The sequence below is a fragment of the Microcaecilia unicolor genome, chromosome 5 (genome assembly GCF_901765095.1).
Source record: "Microcaecilia unicolor chromosome 5, aMicUni1.1, whole genome shotgun sequence".
Lineage (NCBI taxonomy): Eukaryota > Metazoa > Chordata > Amphibia > Gymnophiona > Siphonopidae > Microcaecilia > Microcaecilia unicolor.
In genome coordinates this window covers 336354418-336370204 of record NC_044035.1, presented here as the reverse complement: position 1 = coordinate 336370204, position 15787 = coordinate 336354418, and positions in this window count along the sequence as shown.

Sequence of the window (15787 nt, the reverse complement as noted above, 5' to 3'; positions counted from 1 at the left end):
CAGTGGATTTTCCCCCAAGTCCATTTAATAACGGTCTATGGATTTTTCCTTTAGGAAGCCGTCCAAACCTTTTTTAAACTCCGCTAAGCTAACCGCCTTTACCACATTCTCTGGCAACGAATTCCAGATAGCTATGGATGTTTAACGTTTAGAAAATCTATTATGACTGAGAAACTGTACATGAAGCAAGGTCCCGCTGCTGCTCCTTGTGATCTTGGGCAAATCACTTAACCCTCCATTGCCTCAGGTACAAACTTAGATTGTGAGCCCTCCTGGGACAGAGAAATATCCAGAGTACCTGAATGTAACTCACCTTGAGCTACTACTGAAAAAGGTGTGAGCAAAAATCTAAATAAATAAATAAATAAATAAACTATTCAATGAATAGTTAAGCACTGGAACTCATTGCTGGAGGATGTGATAAGAGCGATTAGCGTATCTGGGTTTAAAAAAGGTTTGGATAAGTTTCTGGATGAAAAATCCATAGTCTGCTATTGAGATAGACATGGGGGAAGCCATTGCTCTCCCTGGGATCAGTAGCATGGAATGTTGTTACGCTTTGAGAGTCCAGAATCTTGCTACTCTTTGGGATTCTGCCAGGTACTTCTGTGACCTGGATTGGCCACTGCTGGAAGCAGGATACTGAGCTAAGTGGATCAATGATCTGATCCAGTATGGCTTTTCTTATGTTCTTATGTAGATATATGCACATATATGGCCGCACAATTTCAGATTCTTGGGTCACAGTAAAGAACGAGCATATGGGGTATACCTAAATCTTCTCTTTTCCAGCTTTGAATACATGTAGTTATCTGAGGCAAGTGTGAATTAACCATATCTGTACCATCTTCTTGCATCATCTGTTCATCTCCAGCATAGGTCTTAAGAATGTTAATAAAGTCATGATGTCTTGTACTGTCAGAATTGTGATTTTGCTGTTGTTCTTAGCTGCATATGTAGGATCGCCAGAGTGCTGCAGTGAGATTTTGAGTGCGTACTTACCAGCATGGATAATGCGTCTAATTAAATTTGTATCAACTGCAACCAGTGGGCTCCTGTTTGGATCCTTTAAAATCCCCACGTCAGCTCTGTTTTCTGACTTCTTATTCCTGCTTTGTATAGAACAGGTCAAAATTACAACAGAATAAGAAGTAAAATTATCTCCTTGATTTTTCTGGAATGCATTTTCAATTTTTAGTGGTTTTGAAAGGTGCGAGTACACGGCACTGGAAAGTGAAATCCTCAGAACAGTGTACAGCAGGGGGCAGCAGTAGTGCAAAATTTCCTCACACTCCTCTGTCCTGTGTCTCAGACCTCCTTTGAAGGGATCAAGGCAGCCGCACCTCCGGGGGCGAGAAGGTATTTCAGATTTACAGCTTTGCAATCTTTGGTTTCTCTGTTGACACTGCCAATAGCATTGTAATGGCAGATCTTTGTTAGAGGGACATACGTCTTCTGGAAACTGGACTGAAACTGTGAACTCATTTTACACAGGCATCTAAACATTACAGACCTAGAGCCAGACTTGTATCAGTGACTGAAATGACAAAGGGCTCTCTAATCTTGTCCAAATCATCTGGGTCAACCAGTTCCCCTAAAGGTAGGATAGCAGGATACTAAGGGGTCCGTTTACTAAAGTACGCTGAAAAAAATGGCCTGCGTTAGTGTAGGTGCGTGTTTTGGGCACACGCAGATCCATTTTTCAGCATGCCTGCCAGTGGCGCAGCTACGTGGGTAGATTTGGCCCTGGACCCCCCTGCCGATGACCCTCTCGACCCCCCTCCCTCAGCCAACCCGCTGTCGCTGTCGCCTGCCTTTGCTGGCGGGGGACCCCAACCCCCGCCAGCTGAGGTCCTCTTCTTTTCGCAAAAGGCTTCCTTCTGTTTCCGACGTCCTGCACGGGACGTCAGACTCACAGAACGAAGCCTTGCAGATCAGCTGTGAGTCTGACGTCCTGCACATACAATGTGCAGGACGTCAGAAACAGAAGGAAGCCTTTTGCAAGAAGAAGAGGACCTCGGCTGGCGGGGGTTGGGGTCCCCCGCCAGCAAAGGTAGGTGACAGTGGGTTGGCGGTGGGAGGGGGGTCGAGAGGGTCATCGGCAGGGGGTAGCAAAGTTGGGGTGGTGGCGCCGGGGGCGCCGCCGGGGGGGGCTAAAATATGCCCCCTCACCTCGGGCTCTGGACCCCCCTCCCGCCGAAGTCTGGCTACGCCCCTGATGCCTGCAAAACATGCCTTTTTAAAAAATGTTTTGCTGAAAATGGATGTGCGGCAAAATCAAAATTGGTGTGCATCCATTTTGGGTCTGAGACCTTACCACCAGCCATTGACCTAGCAGCAGTAACACAGGCAAAGGTCAAGTAACTGTGGGCACCCAGTTATAGAATAACCCTCTACGTGAAACAGATTTTTTGTAGGTATAAACAGCACATCACTTTGGGGTCCTTTTACTAAGCTGCAGTAGGCACCAATGCATGCTTACCGCATCAAAAAAGGTCTTACCGCAGGGCGTGCTCAGGCATCTTGAGGTCAGTTTTGCATGTACATGCAGTACCCATGTGCTAAAAAATAAAGGGCCCTATTTACTAAGGTGCGCTAGTGTTTTTAGCGCACGCTAAAATTAGTGTCTCCGGCGTTAGCACACACTTATTTTTAGCATGCGCTAAAAACACTAGCGAGTCTATAGCACGGCTTAGTAAACAGGGCCCAACATGTTTTTTTAGCACTGGGGCGAGGGGGGGGGGAGGGAAGTAGAGTAGGCATGTTCTGCGCTACTTAACGCAGCTACATTGCCACGTGTTGATTAGTGCCAGGGCTGCCGAGAGACTAGGTCGGGCCCGGGGCAAGGCCCCCCCTGCCGCCGCCGCAGTCCGTGGTCTCACCTGCCTGCCTCCATGGCTCCGGGCCCCCTTCATTCAAAGCGGCAGTCGCAGATTGCGTCTCTTCTGGCCTTCCCTCCCTATGTCCTGCCCTCGTCTGATGTAACTTCCGGTTTTCGCGAGGGCGGGACACAGGGAGGGAAGGCCAGGAGAGAGGCGATCTGCGACTGCCGCTTTGAATGCAGGGGGCTCGGAGCCGAGGAGGCAGGCAGGTGAGACCGGGGACTACAGTGCCAGCGGCCTGACCCCAGCGCTGGGCCCCCCATGACATGGTTAGTGCATGAGCCCTTACCCACAAATTCCATATATGTCGCATTTCTGCAATGGGGTAATAAAGATAGGAACAGTTTTCCACTCCTTCTGGCAGTTTTCTTGTGTTCTAGGTTAACAGAAATATAGCCAAAGGTGGCTACATGTTTCTTACAATTCTTGCAATATCTTGCAACATAATTGAAAATGAACAATAAGTCATTCTGTGCAGCATTTTTTCCAAGTGCTGCAACAGTAGACAATGAATGATTGCATCTCAACATTCCAATGTGAAGTTGCCTTAGATACATATTATTTTTACTCCCAGTCATAATAACCTGATACCAGGATGTTAAGTTATTTCAGTGGAAACAATACAACTAAATTAATTCCTCTCGCCCTTCCTTGCAAGCAGGTGTGCAAATAGTGAAGCATTCAACGCAGTCTTATCACATATAGATCATGATGACGCCAGCAATGAATTAAATCAGAGAGATATAGGAGCTAAAATCCCAACTGACTCCTCTGCTTTCTAACTACTCCTACTAATTCTCTTAAACACAAATGACTTGAGATCAAAGTGTGTTGCCCTCACCGGAATGCACAGAGGAGCAGGCACCATTACACAAAATTTCAAGCTTTACTAGGTATAGTTAGAACTCTCCAGAGTCGCAGCTTTTTCATACTGTATTCCACCACATATCATAAGATAACTTCGTAAAGTCCTTCCAGTTTTGACATATCAGTTTTAAAGCAACTTGAATCAATATACGAAGTAATTTGGCTATGTGTGGTTGTAGTATCGTGTCTAAACCAAATTCTCCCGTGATTATGATTTTGTATGTTAATGAGATCTTAAAATCTAGAATTTGGGAAATAGTTTCCTCTAACGAGACCAATACTCATCCAGTATATTCAGGGATTCTAGAGATGATGTAAACACTATCCATAATTTTTCTATAAGTCAGTGTACATGTTCTAACTTGTTAAACTGTTATTAAGTCAATGGTACTTAATTTCCTTTTTTATTGTTATATCAAAATTAATAAAAATGATTGGACAAAAAAAAAAAGAACTCTCCAGAGTCACTGGGGGGAGGGTTAAAGGTGCAAGAGGAGTGAGGATCTAGCCCAAGGGGGGGGGGGGGGGGGGGGTTCTGGGCTAACTCGCAGAGGAAAAGTGCTATTGAGTAATCATTGATAGTTGGGGAGGAGTCAGTATTGATAAAAGTTATTACAGAGGGGAACACAGGGTCTTTGGTTGCCTGTACCCCCCCCCCCCCCCCCGCCGGGACCCTTGGAGGAGAGGGGGATCCTGGAGTGGGCTGAATTAACCCAATAGTGCACGATATTCCCATATGGCTTATTATGGGAACATTGGGCACTAATGGGTTAAGGAGAGTTGCTGCCCCTAACAGTGGCCACTGAGAAGGAGTGAGGAGGTCCGGGTGGGTAAGGGGAACCCAGCCCAAGAGCAGGAACCAGAGCAGGGGCCAGGGTGCAGCTCTGAGAAGTACATTGCTGGAAGGAGGAGAGCCAAAAGGGTCTGTGCCTGAAAGAGAAACTGGATTGTGATCAGGAGTATCAGGAGCAGCCTTGGAGTATTACTAGCCCGAAGGGATGGGTAAAGAACAGGTGGGGCTGTAAATATGTAAATAATTTGGGCTTACTAAGTAAAACAAGTTGGAAGGTGATTGAGGTTGTAATCACACAATCTTGAATGGATGGGAGGACTGTTGAGACCAACGGGCTCATTTTCGAAAGAGAAGGACGCTCATCTTTCAACACAAATCGGAAGATGGACGTCCTTCTCACAGGGTTTGTCCAAATCGGTATAATTGAAAGCCAATTTTGGACGTCCCCAACTGCTTTCTGTCGCAGGGATGGCCAAAGTTCAAGGGGGCATGTCGGAGGCGTAGCGAAGGCGGGACTTGGGCATGCCTAACACTTGGATGTCCTCGGCCCATAATCAACAGAAACAAGGATGTCCCTGACGAACACATGGACAACTTTACCTGGTTGTGTTTTTCTCACGACCAAGGCACAAAAAGGTGCCCAAAATGACCAGATGACCACCGGAGAGAATTGATCTCCCCTTACTCCCCCAGTGGCCACTAACCCCCTCCCACCCTTAAAAAATATCTTTCAAAATATTTTTTGCCAGTCTCTATGCCAGTCTCAGATGTCATACTCAGGTCTATGACAGCAGTATGCAGGTCCCTGGAGCAGTTTTAGTGGGTACTGCAGTGCACTTCAGGCAGGCGGACCCAGGCCCATCCCCTCCTACCTGTTACATTTGTGGAGGAAACAGCGAGCACTCCAAAACCCACCAGAAACCCACTGTACCCACATCTAGGTGCCTCCTTCACCCGTAAGGGCTATGGTAGTGGTGTACAGTTGGGGTAGTGGTTTTTTGGGGGGGGGCTCAGCACACAAAGTAAGGGAGCTATGTACCTGGGAGTAATTTATGAAGTCCACTGCAGTGCCCCCTAGGGTGCCCGGTTGGTGTCCTGGCATGTCAGGGGGACCAGTGCACTACAAATGCTGGCTCCTCCCATGACCAAAGGGCTTGCATTTGGTCGTTTCTGAGATGGACGTCCTTGGTTTCCATTATCACCAAAAATCAGAAACGACCAAGTCTAGGGATGACCAAATCTAGGGATGACCAAATTTAAGGATTTGGATGTCCCCAACCGTATTATCGAAACGAAAGATGGACGTCCATCTTGTTTCAAAAATACGGGTTTCCCCGCCCCTGGATTGGGACGTTCTGCGAGGATGTCCTCATGAAAACTTGGACGTCCCTTTCGATTATGCCCCTCCAAATGTTAGTTGTACAGAAGACGTCATAAAATGGTTTAGCTGCCAATTGCAGAAAATTCAGTAAAGCTGAATTTGCATAAAGACATAATCCTTGGAGTGATGTGTGGTTCTTTGGAGCGGGAGTGAGGATGCTTGCTCCCAGGACTGGCAGAGAACCCTTTCTGAAGCCTGACTTCATTCACCATTGCCACCGGATCTCTATTCCGGCCTTTGATCTCAACTGGAAAGGACTGTATAGTATGGGAAATGTGGATTGAGTGAGTGCAGTGGTGTGAGAGAAGTAGAAAAAGATCTTTTGGTGGTCCAGGTTGGATCTAGGAAGTAAGCAAGCTACTAGTGCGAGGAGCGAGACCCAGGTTACATAAACAAATAAATAAATGTGAATACAGCAATCTTTTAAAGGGAAAGAGACATGAGACAGAACACTTCAAGTGCATATGTCAAGTAGCCTTTTTGTTCAGGAGCTATATTTCCAAAGTGCCTTCCAGTAAGCTTCAAATAATAGAAGATCTTAAAATGACAGCTATCTAGGAGCTAAAGGAAACAATTTGAAATATGTCACAATTATAGTGTGACACAATAGTATGATTCTCTATTCCTATACTCAGTGAGAGATTGAGTTTAAACAGCCATGGTGAAGTGTGGGTCAGTAGGATAGCAGAGGATGTGTGACCGAGTGTCTGGATGGGTGGGGATAATGTGTGTACTGACTGATGGAGAATGCAAGGTGCCTATGTGTATATCGTCATCAGTCATATGATGTGCATATCTATGTTCATGGAGAGAGTTTGGCCGTTTATCTGTAGGGTATGCACATAACCCCCTCCCTACCCATCTTCAAATCCTTGCTCAAAGCCCACCTCTTCAATGTCGCTTTCGGCACCTAACCATTGTACCTCTATCCAGGAAATCTAGACTGCCTCAATCTTGATTGACTGCACTTTTTGTCCTTTAGATTGTAAGCTCCTTTGAGCAGGGACTGTCCTTCTTTGTTAATTGTACAGCGCTGCACAACCCTGGTAGCACTTTAGAAATGTTAAATAGTAGTAGTAGTAGAGGGATATGTGTGCATTTCATTTATTATTTTGGATTTAGCTCACACCTTTTTCAGTAGTAGCTCAAGGTGAGTTAAATTCAGGTACAATAGGTATTTCTCTGTCCCTGGAGGGGTTACAGTCTAAGACAATGGAATGTTAAGTGATTTGCTCAAGATCATTAAACCCTGCACGTGCATTATAGGGTGTTCATGTTGGCACTGAGTGTTGGGGAGGCTGTGTGTGCATGGCTGTTAGCAAGTAGTCTTCTCTCTCTCTTACACTTTCTCCTGTCCTCTTGCACTAGGTCCTTGTCTCTCCCAACCCTCTTGCACCATTCCTCTTCCCTCCCCCCTCTTGCACTCTCTTTGTTCCCTTCCAGTCACCCATGTACTCTCTGTTGCCTCTTCCCCTGCTTCGGAATCTTGCACTCTCCCTTCCCTGCCATCCACCTTTCACTCCCTCCCTTCTCTCATCTTTTTTGCTCTCTTCCAATTTCCTCTATCCCTATCCCTCTTTCTCTCTAACCCCCTTCTCTTCCTTAATGTTTCATTTCTTATTTCTTTCCTCTGCTGCAGCCCCATCCCTTCCCCTATGATCTGCCACCAAGGAGGTTTGATAACAGGAGATGGCATGAGCCTATCTGGCCTATTATGTGGGCTGAAGCCAGTAGGTGGAGCTTGTTGCCCTATCAATTTCATTGTTTTGGGTGTACTAAGATGGCAGCAGCTGCACTGAGGAAAATTTAAACCTCTTTGGGTGGAGTGGGTGGAGACTGGCTTTAGCCTTGTGACATCATGCTGCTCCTGCTATCAAACCTCTTTGTCTGCCACCTTCTTCTTTTCTTCTCTCTAACCCCACCCCTTTCTCTTATAATCCACTTCTCTCACCCTTTTTTCCTAATTTTTGCAAGCAGGACCAAAGGACTCCCTCCAGCTCTTTTCTGTCACAGCCTCTCTCTTCTTACCACCAGGCAGGACAGTATTAAGGTATAGGAAATCTAGGCACATGCCTAGGGCCCACATATTTAGAAGGCACCCTTTCAGATGTGTTATTTCAATGGCTCCTAAGGTAGCGTTTTGCCCTGATAGGTGTGCTGCTTCTGGGTGGGCCTGAACCAAAAGTGGGTGGGCCTGGGCCCTCCCGGGCCCACCCTTAGCTGCGCCACTGCTGCTGAAGACCAAGGGTGTGTTCCAGAGGTGTGGGCAGATAATCAGACATGATTATCGAGAAGAGGATTTCTTTTCCAATTTTAACTATGGTTTTTAAGATTTTGAAAAATGAAGCACCACCTATCATGTCCACCACTTTGAAAATATATAAACCTGTTCGGCCACTGAGGTCTGCCAGTATATTGTCATTGGAAATTCCTGGTTTCTGATCTACGAACTTACTTGGTCTTCGATCCTCTACTTTCCAAGTTAACAGGACCCGCTCTGTGGAATGCTTTACCTGTTGATTTACGTAAAATGGATTCTTATCTCATTTGTAGAAAACAGCTTAAGGCTTTTTTTAATTTCATGAGACATTTGTATAAATGGGATCTGATTACGAGACATCTGTATAAGGGAGTATGAAGGCCGGTACTGGTTCTTAGTTGTTACTGTCGTTTATTGCATGTAATATTTTTTGTACTTTGATGTGTTATAATTGGAAATCCTCTAGGAATTGTGGACTACGCAGAATATAAATATTTTAAAATAAGGGACCCTTTACTAAGCCGCGTAATCGTATACGTGTGCCCAACGCACACCAAAATAGAGTTACCGCATGGCTCTTGCGGTAATTTAATTTTTGGCGCACGTCCGATACAGGCAGCCAAAAAATCATTTTTATTTTCTGCTGCGCATATCAGACACGCGCCAAGTGGCATTTGACGCATGTAGGTCATTACCGCATGAGACTTTACCGCTAGGTCAATGGCTGGCGGTAAGGTCTCAGACCCAAAAGGGACGCACGGCAATTTTTATTTTGCTGCACGTCCATTTTTGGCAAAAATTTTAAAAAGCCTTTTTTACAGGCGCACTGAAAAATGCCCAAAACCCGCACCTACACTACCGCAGGCCATTTTTCAGCGCACCTTAGTAAAAGGATCCCTAAAAAAATCTACTGCTTTTTTTGCCCTCTAACTAGTTCTGATGGCACTGCTAATCCCCCCCCCCCCCCCCCCAAAGGAAAACATTTCTACATGGCTTGGTTCCGAGTCACACTGGTTATGCAACTTTGAAATGAGAATTTTAGGGAAACCCTGGACGGGTTTTCTTCCACTCACCGGCAGTAAATAACACACCAGTCTCTTGCAATGCTATGCTGACTAGTTTATTTAGACTTTTTTTTCATGTAAACAATTTTGTTTGTAGGCACAATATAACAGAAGCTAGAAAGCAACAAACACAATTAAACCATGGGCATCAGGGACAGAGTGGTCTTTTGCAGTTCCTTAAAGCAAACAGAGAAGTAATTTATTTTACATGAAATACAAAGAAAGAAAAACACCAATTAAACTCCTTTAAACATAAAATGAAATGAATGCAGGTTATCTGGTTAGATTACTGTCTCCTCACAGTTTAATCCACAGTGGTTCTTTATCTCCTGCTCATAAAGCAACTGAAAGTCAGGTGTCGATTGTGTTGGGATGTCAAAATGTCAAACAAGGTGTCGCACCAACTCCACTTGAGGAAAACAGAAATACTGTCACGTTTTTCTTGGCAATATTTAGTAAATGCAAGGCTAAACAAAAAAAGGGCATCAGCTAGGTCCTTTTCATCCAGACAGACCGATCCAGTTTTGCTTTTACATTTCTGTATCTAGGAACACGTGAAGGGCGACCCCAGAATTCTATATATGGCGACTTAAGTTGTGTGCAACTAATTTGTCTGTATGGCCAAATTGCGCACACAACTTTAATTGATTAACAAGCAAATCAGTGCTGAGAATTGGTACTTAACAACCAATTAGTGACACTAATTGGATTTAATTAGAATTTTTGTGAGCATATTCCATTTCAAGTATTGGCACTAATTGAAATCAATTAACATATATGTGCCTACAGTTTACACGCGCCCTGGAAAAGGAGGCGTGGAAATGGGAGGGTCGTAGGCATTTTTGGGGTGGAGCATGGATTTGGATTCCAGTTACGTGAGCAAATGTAGAATAAAGGGGTTTTGCACGTAAATTTAGGCAGGTGCTTTGGCACCACCTTTTCATTGGTGCAAATGGACGTGCATAAATTTAGATGTGCTCCCTGCAGTTAAGCGCTATTCTATAAACTGCGTCTGCTTATAGAACAGCGTTTAGGCATTTTTTTCTGTGTCAATTTTTTAGGCGTGATTTAAAGAATTCACCCCATAGGGCAGTGGTTCCCAAACGTGGTCCTGGAGGCACCCCAGCCTGTCAAGGGTTTTTGTTTTTGGGATATCCACAATAAATATTCATGAGAGAGATCTGCATGCAGTGGTTCCCCAGGGGTCTGCGCTCGGACCACTGCTTTTTAACATATTTATAAATGACCTAGAGATGGGGGTAACTAGTGAGGTAATTAAATTTGCTGACGACACAAAGTTATTCAAAGTCGTTAAGTTGCGGGAGGATTGTGAAAAATTACAAGAGGACCTTACGAGACTGGGAGACTGGGTGTCTAAATGACAGATGACGTTTAACGTGAGCAAGTGCAAAATGATTCATGTGGGAAAGAGGAACCCGAATTATAGCTATGTTACGCAATGTTCCACGTTAGGAATCACCGACCAAGAAAGGGATCTAAGTGTCGTTGTTGATGATACGTTGAAACCTTCTTCTCATTGTGCTGCCGCAGCTAAGAAAGCAAATAGAATGTTAGGTATTATTAGGAAAGGAATGGAAAACAAAAATGACATTATAATGCCTTTGTATCGCTCCATGGTGCGACTGCACCTCGAATATTGTGTTCAATTTTTTTTTTTTGTTACATTTGTACCCCGCACTTTTCCCACTCATGGCAGGCTCAATGCGGCAGGCAATGGAGGGTTAAGTGACTTGCCCAGAGTCACAAGGAGCTGCCTGTGCCGGGAATCTAACTCAGTTCCTCAGGACCAAAGTCCACCACCCTAACCACTAGGCCACTTCTCCACTTAACCATGATCTTTGGTCACCGCATCTCAAAAAAGATATTGGAATTAGAAAAGGTTAAGAGAAGGGCGATGAAAATGTTAAAGAGGCTGGGACGACTTCCCTTTGAGGAAAGGCTAAAGCGGCTGGGGCTCTTCAGCTTGGAGAAAAGACAGCTGAGGGGAGATATGATAGAGGTCTATAAAATAATGAGTGGAGTTGAATGGGTAGACGCAGTGGCATTCCTAGGGGGGCTGACACCCGGGGTGGATCGCCGATGCGCCCTGCCCCCCGGGTGCAGGTTCCCCACGGAACAGCGCAACGACCCCCCCCCCCAGTGAAAGAACCCCCGATCCCTTGGAGAAAGAACCACCCGGGTGCACGCCGCTGGGGGGGGGGGGGGGGGGGGTGCCGCGTGCCTGTCGGCTCTTCGTTTTCATGCTCCCTCTGCCCCAGAACAGGAAGTAACCTGTTCCGGGGCAAAGGGAGCATGAAAACGAAGAGCCGACAGGCGCACAGCACCCCCCCAGTGGCGTGCACCCGAGGCGGACCGCCCCCACCACCCCTTTGGTACGCCACTGGGTAGACGTGAAGCGTCTGTTTACGCTTTCCAAAAATAGTAGGACTAGGGGGCATGCGATGAAGCTACAAAATAGTAAATTTAAAACGAATCAGAGAAAATTGTTCTTCACAGAAAATGTGGTAAAGGCAGTTAGCTTAGCAGAGTTTTAAAAAGGTTTGGACGGCTTCCTAAAGGAAAAGTCCATAGACCATTATTAAATTTAACTTGGGGAAAATATTTCTGGGATAAGCAGCATAAAATGTTTTGTACTTTTTTGGGGATCTTGCCAGGTATTTGTGACCTGGATTGGCCACTGTTAGAAACAGGATGCTGGGCTTGATGGACCTTTCGTCTGTCCCAGTATGGCAACACTTATGTACTTAAATGTACTTATGCATAGAAAACAGTATGTAAAAAACACAACAGTGCACACAACACAATGCGCCTCAATACACGACCCTGTGCGAGACTCATTCTCTTTGCTCATGTGACGACACAGAGCTCAATGAACAGTATACCTCCCAGTCGTAACTGACAAAGTTCTTGTTCATGGAACAAAATGTACATTTGCAGAATTCATTTCTTTTGAAGGGTTATATTTGAAATCAGCTCCTTTAGGAAGCATGAAAATATACTCTTGGTATAGATAGTAAGAGGATAATTTTAAAGCAGTTTAATAGAGCAAGCAGACGCCTGAGTGCCTTTATAAAATACTTGCACAAATCCTGCAGGAATTGTGGCAAGACTGAAAGAATAGATATATATATATATTTTATAGAGAATGCGTGAGAATTGTGATTCTGCCCACGCTTTGCTCAAACTCTTCCCCTGAGCACGACTACTGGACCAGCAGGCTCAAGATCATTTTACGAGAGCCCATTTACATGTACAAATCAGAATTTTATGTGCAAAACTGGTTTATAAAATTGTCCCCTTAGTGGCTGCTCAGCTTAGATGCCAGCTCGAAGGGTGAAGCAGATGCTTCAGCGCTCTCAATATTGAGGCAACTCATTCACTGTGACCAGGGAGTGTTAAACTAGGTTGACATATTGCAGCCCAATCATTTCAAAAACGTTGGCTCCTAATGGCTGCTATGGCACTGCGTGTAGGAAAAGAAAGAACAAATTCTCTGTGTTTTGAGTAAGAATCCAAAGCTGTTTTACTGTGATTATTTTCCTTAACTAGAAAATGTAGGTGTGGCACAGCAGCACGTTAACTCCCGGCAGGGGCATAGCCAGACATCCAATTTTGGGTGGGCCTGGGCCCAAGATGGGTGGGCAGAACTCCGCCCTTTCCCACAAGTGATTTGGTCTCTTCAGGGGTGTGCTGGTAAATTTTTAACAACAGGCTCTTTCTCCGGACGTAGCCAGCTCTGCAGTTGGAAGGGCTAGGGTTGGCTGGGGTGGTGGGGGGAGCAACACTTGCCTCTCTCTCCTCCCTCCCTTCGTGTGGGCCAATAAATGGACTGCCACCACTCCCAACGTCTTGTTCTGAGCAGCAAGTCAGTGTTGCCAGGTGGGTGGTTTTACTGCCCAATTGGGTGGTTTTCCGCGACCCGCCGCGGGCAATTTTTGCCCGCGGCGGGTTGCGGTTTTTTGGGCTTCTTTTGGGTCTTTTGGGCGGTTTTAAAAGCGTTTTTTTCGGCCGCGGGAGGCAGGGTTAGTGACGTTTTGGGCGGGGTTAGTGACGTTTTGGGCGGGACCGATGACGGGGGAGGCGGGGCCGATGACAGCGGGGGCGGGGTTGATGACGGCGGGGGCGGGGGTGATGACGTGGGGGTGGGGGGTGTCAGGGGCGGGGTTTGACTTTGGGCGGGTTTTGGGCTGGATTTGGGCTCGATTGGGTGGGAAAAAATTTTTCCACCTGGGAACCCCTGAGCAGCATGCTGAAACTTCTCACACATGCTGGAGAAGTCCCAGCCTGCTGCTCAGAGCTGGAAACAAGGAGCGGGGAGCAGCAGCAGTCTATTTACTTGGCTGGCAGGGCTCAGCATCTCCACCAGCAAAGTAAAAGAGAATTCAGCAGGGGGCCCAAGCCCACATTTTGGGAGCCAGTTGTTAAAGTAGCCATGGAGGGCCCCACTTTAAAAACCGGCTCCCAAAATTCTTAAAAACTTAACAACCGGCTCTTGCGAGCCCGTAGGAGCCTGCTCCAGCACACCGCTGGGTCTCTCTCTCTCTCTCTCTTTCTCTCGCCTGCATGCCATGTGGTCTCTCAAACATCTCCCCTCCTCCGCATACCTTTTAAATAGCAGATTTTCACTGGCAGCTAGCAGCAACTAATACACACTGCTCATATTGACCCCACAGCTTTCTCTCTGATTTAAATTCCTGTTTCCGCATAGGCAGGAATACTTCAGAGGGAAGGCTGTGGGGTTGATGCGAACAGTACGTATCAGTCGCTGCTCGCTACTGGTGAAGATCTGCTATTTACAAGGTATGCAGGAAGTTGTTGGGGGTTTTCGGCTGGTGGGGCTTGGTGATCCCTGCCAGCCACATCATATGTGTGCTGCTACTGGGTGGGCCTGAGCCCAAAGTGGGTGGGCCCAGGCCCACCTTTGGCTACGCCACTGACTCCCGGGTTCTGTATAGCACGCCTAAAGATCCGCGCCAAAATCCAAGTGTATTCTATAACCATGCGTGTAACTTAATTGGCTTAACAAGCAAATGAGCATTGATAACAACGCTTAAGTAATAATGAGAACTAATTGGCAATAATTAGAATTTGTGCGCGCAACTTGCAAAGTGTATTCTCTAACTCAGTGCGTTAGATTTCTAATGTCTGCAGGCAAAAAGGGTGCGGTTATGGGTGGAGAAATGAATGTTTTGTGTGCGTTCCAAAATTTACTTGCATAGTTATAGAATATGGCCCAGTGTGCATAAATCTATATGCCAGGATTTACTCCATGTTTTCATTGGTGTAAATGGATGCACATAGCTTTAGGCACTGGGATATCAGCTAAGCGTATTCTATATACCAGTGGCGTAGCTACGTGGGGCCACGGGGGTCTGGGCCCCCGTAGATTTGGCCCTGTATCCCCCCTGCCGACGACCCTCTCGACCCCCCCTCCCGCCGCCAACCCGCCGTCGCCTACCTTTGCTGGTGGGGGACCCAAATCCCCACCAGCCGAGGTCCTCTTCTTCCGGCGCAAGGCTTTGCTCTGTTTCTGAGTCTGATGTTCTGCACGTTGTACGTGCAGGACATCAGACTCACAGAAACAGAACAAAACCTTGCAGATCAGCCTTGCGCCAGAAGAAGAGGACCTCGGCTGGCGGGGGTTGGGGTCCCCTGCCAGCAAAGGTAGGCGACAGTGACGGGTTGGCGGTGGGAGGGGGTTGAGAGGGTCGTCGGCACGGGGAGGTCAAAGTTGGTGGTAGTGGTGGTGGTGGGGGGAGGGGGTTGGCAATGGCGGGGGGTTGGTGGCGCCGGGGGGGCTAAAATGTGCCCCCTCACCTTGGCCTCTGGACCCCCCTCTCGCCGCCAACCCACCAGCTGAGGTCCTCTTCTTCCGGCGCAAGGCTTCGCTCTGTTTCTGAGTCTGACGTCCTGCACGTTGTACGTGCAGGACATCAGAGTCACAGAAACAGAACAAAACCTTGCAGATCAGCCTTGCGCCAGAAGAAGAGGACCTCGGCTGGCGGGGGTTAGGGTCCCCCGCCAGCAAAGGTAGGCGACGGTGACGGCGGGTTGGCGGCGGGAGGGGGGGTCGAGAGGGTCGTCGGCAGGGGGAGGTCAAAGTTGGTGGTAGTGGTGGTGGTGGTGGCGGGGGGAGGGGGTTTGGCAATGGCGGGGGGTCGGCGGCACCAGGGGGGGGGCTAAAATGTGCCCCCTCACCTTGGGCTCTGGACCCCTCTCCCGCCGAAGTCTGGCTACGCCCCTGCTATATACTGCACCTAAATCTAGGTGCTGCTTATAGAATATGCTTAATAAATCTCCTTAATTGGTCTGGAAAGTCAGCAAAGGTATCTCTCTATATAAGCAATCATCAACCCAGCTGTTAGTCACTTCATTGATTTATAACATCACTTGCCTGCAACTTCTTTTGTATTCCAACCGACTTAATGCTTTATTGTTAGGTCACATTCATTTCCATATTCACAGAAAAAGCAGAGTGCCTAACTTCCATAGGGCATATCCCAAAAGAGGGCGTGGCCT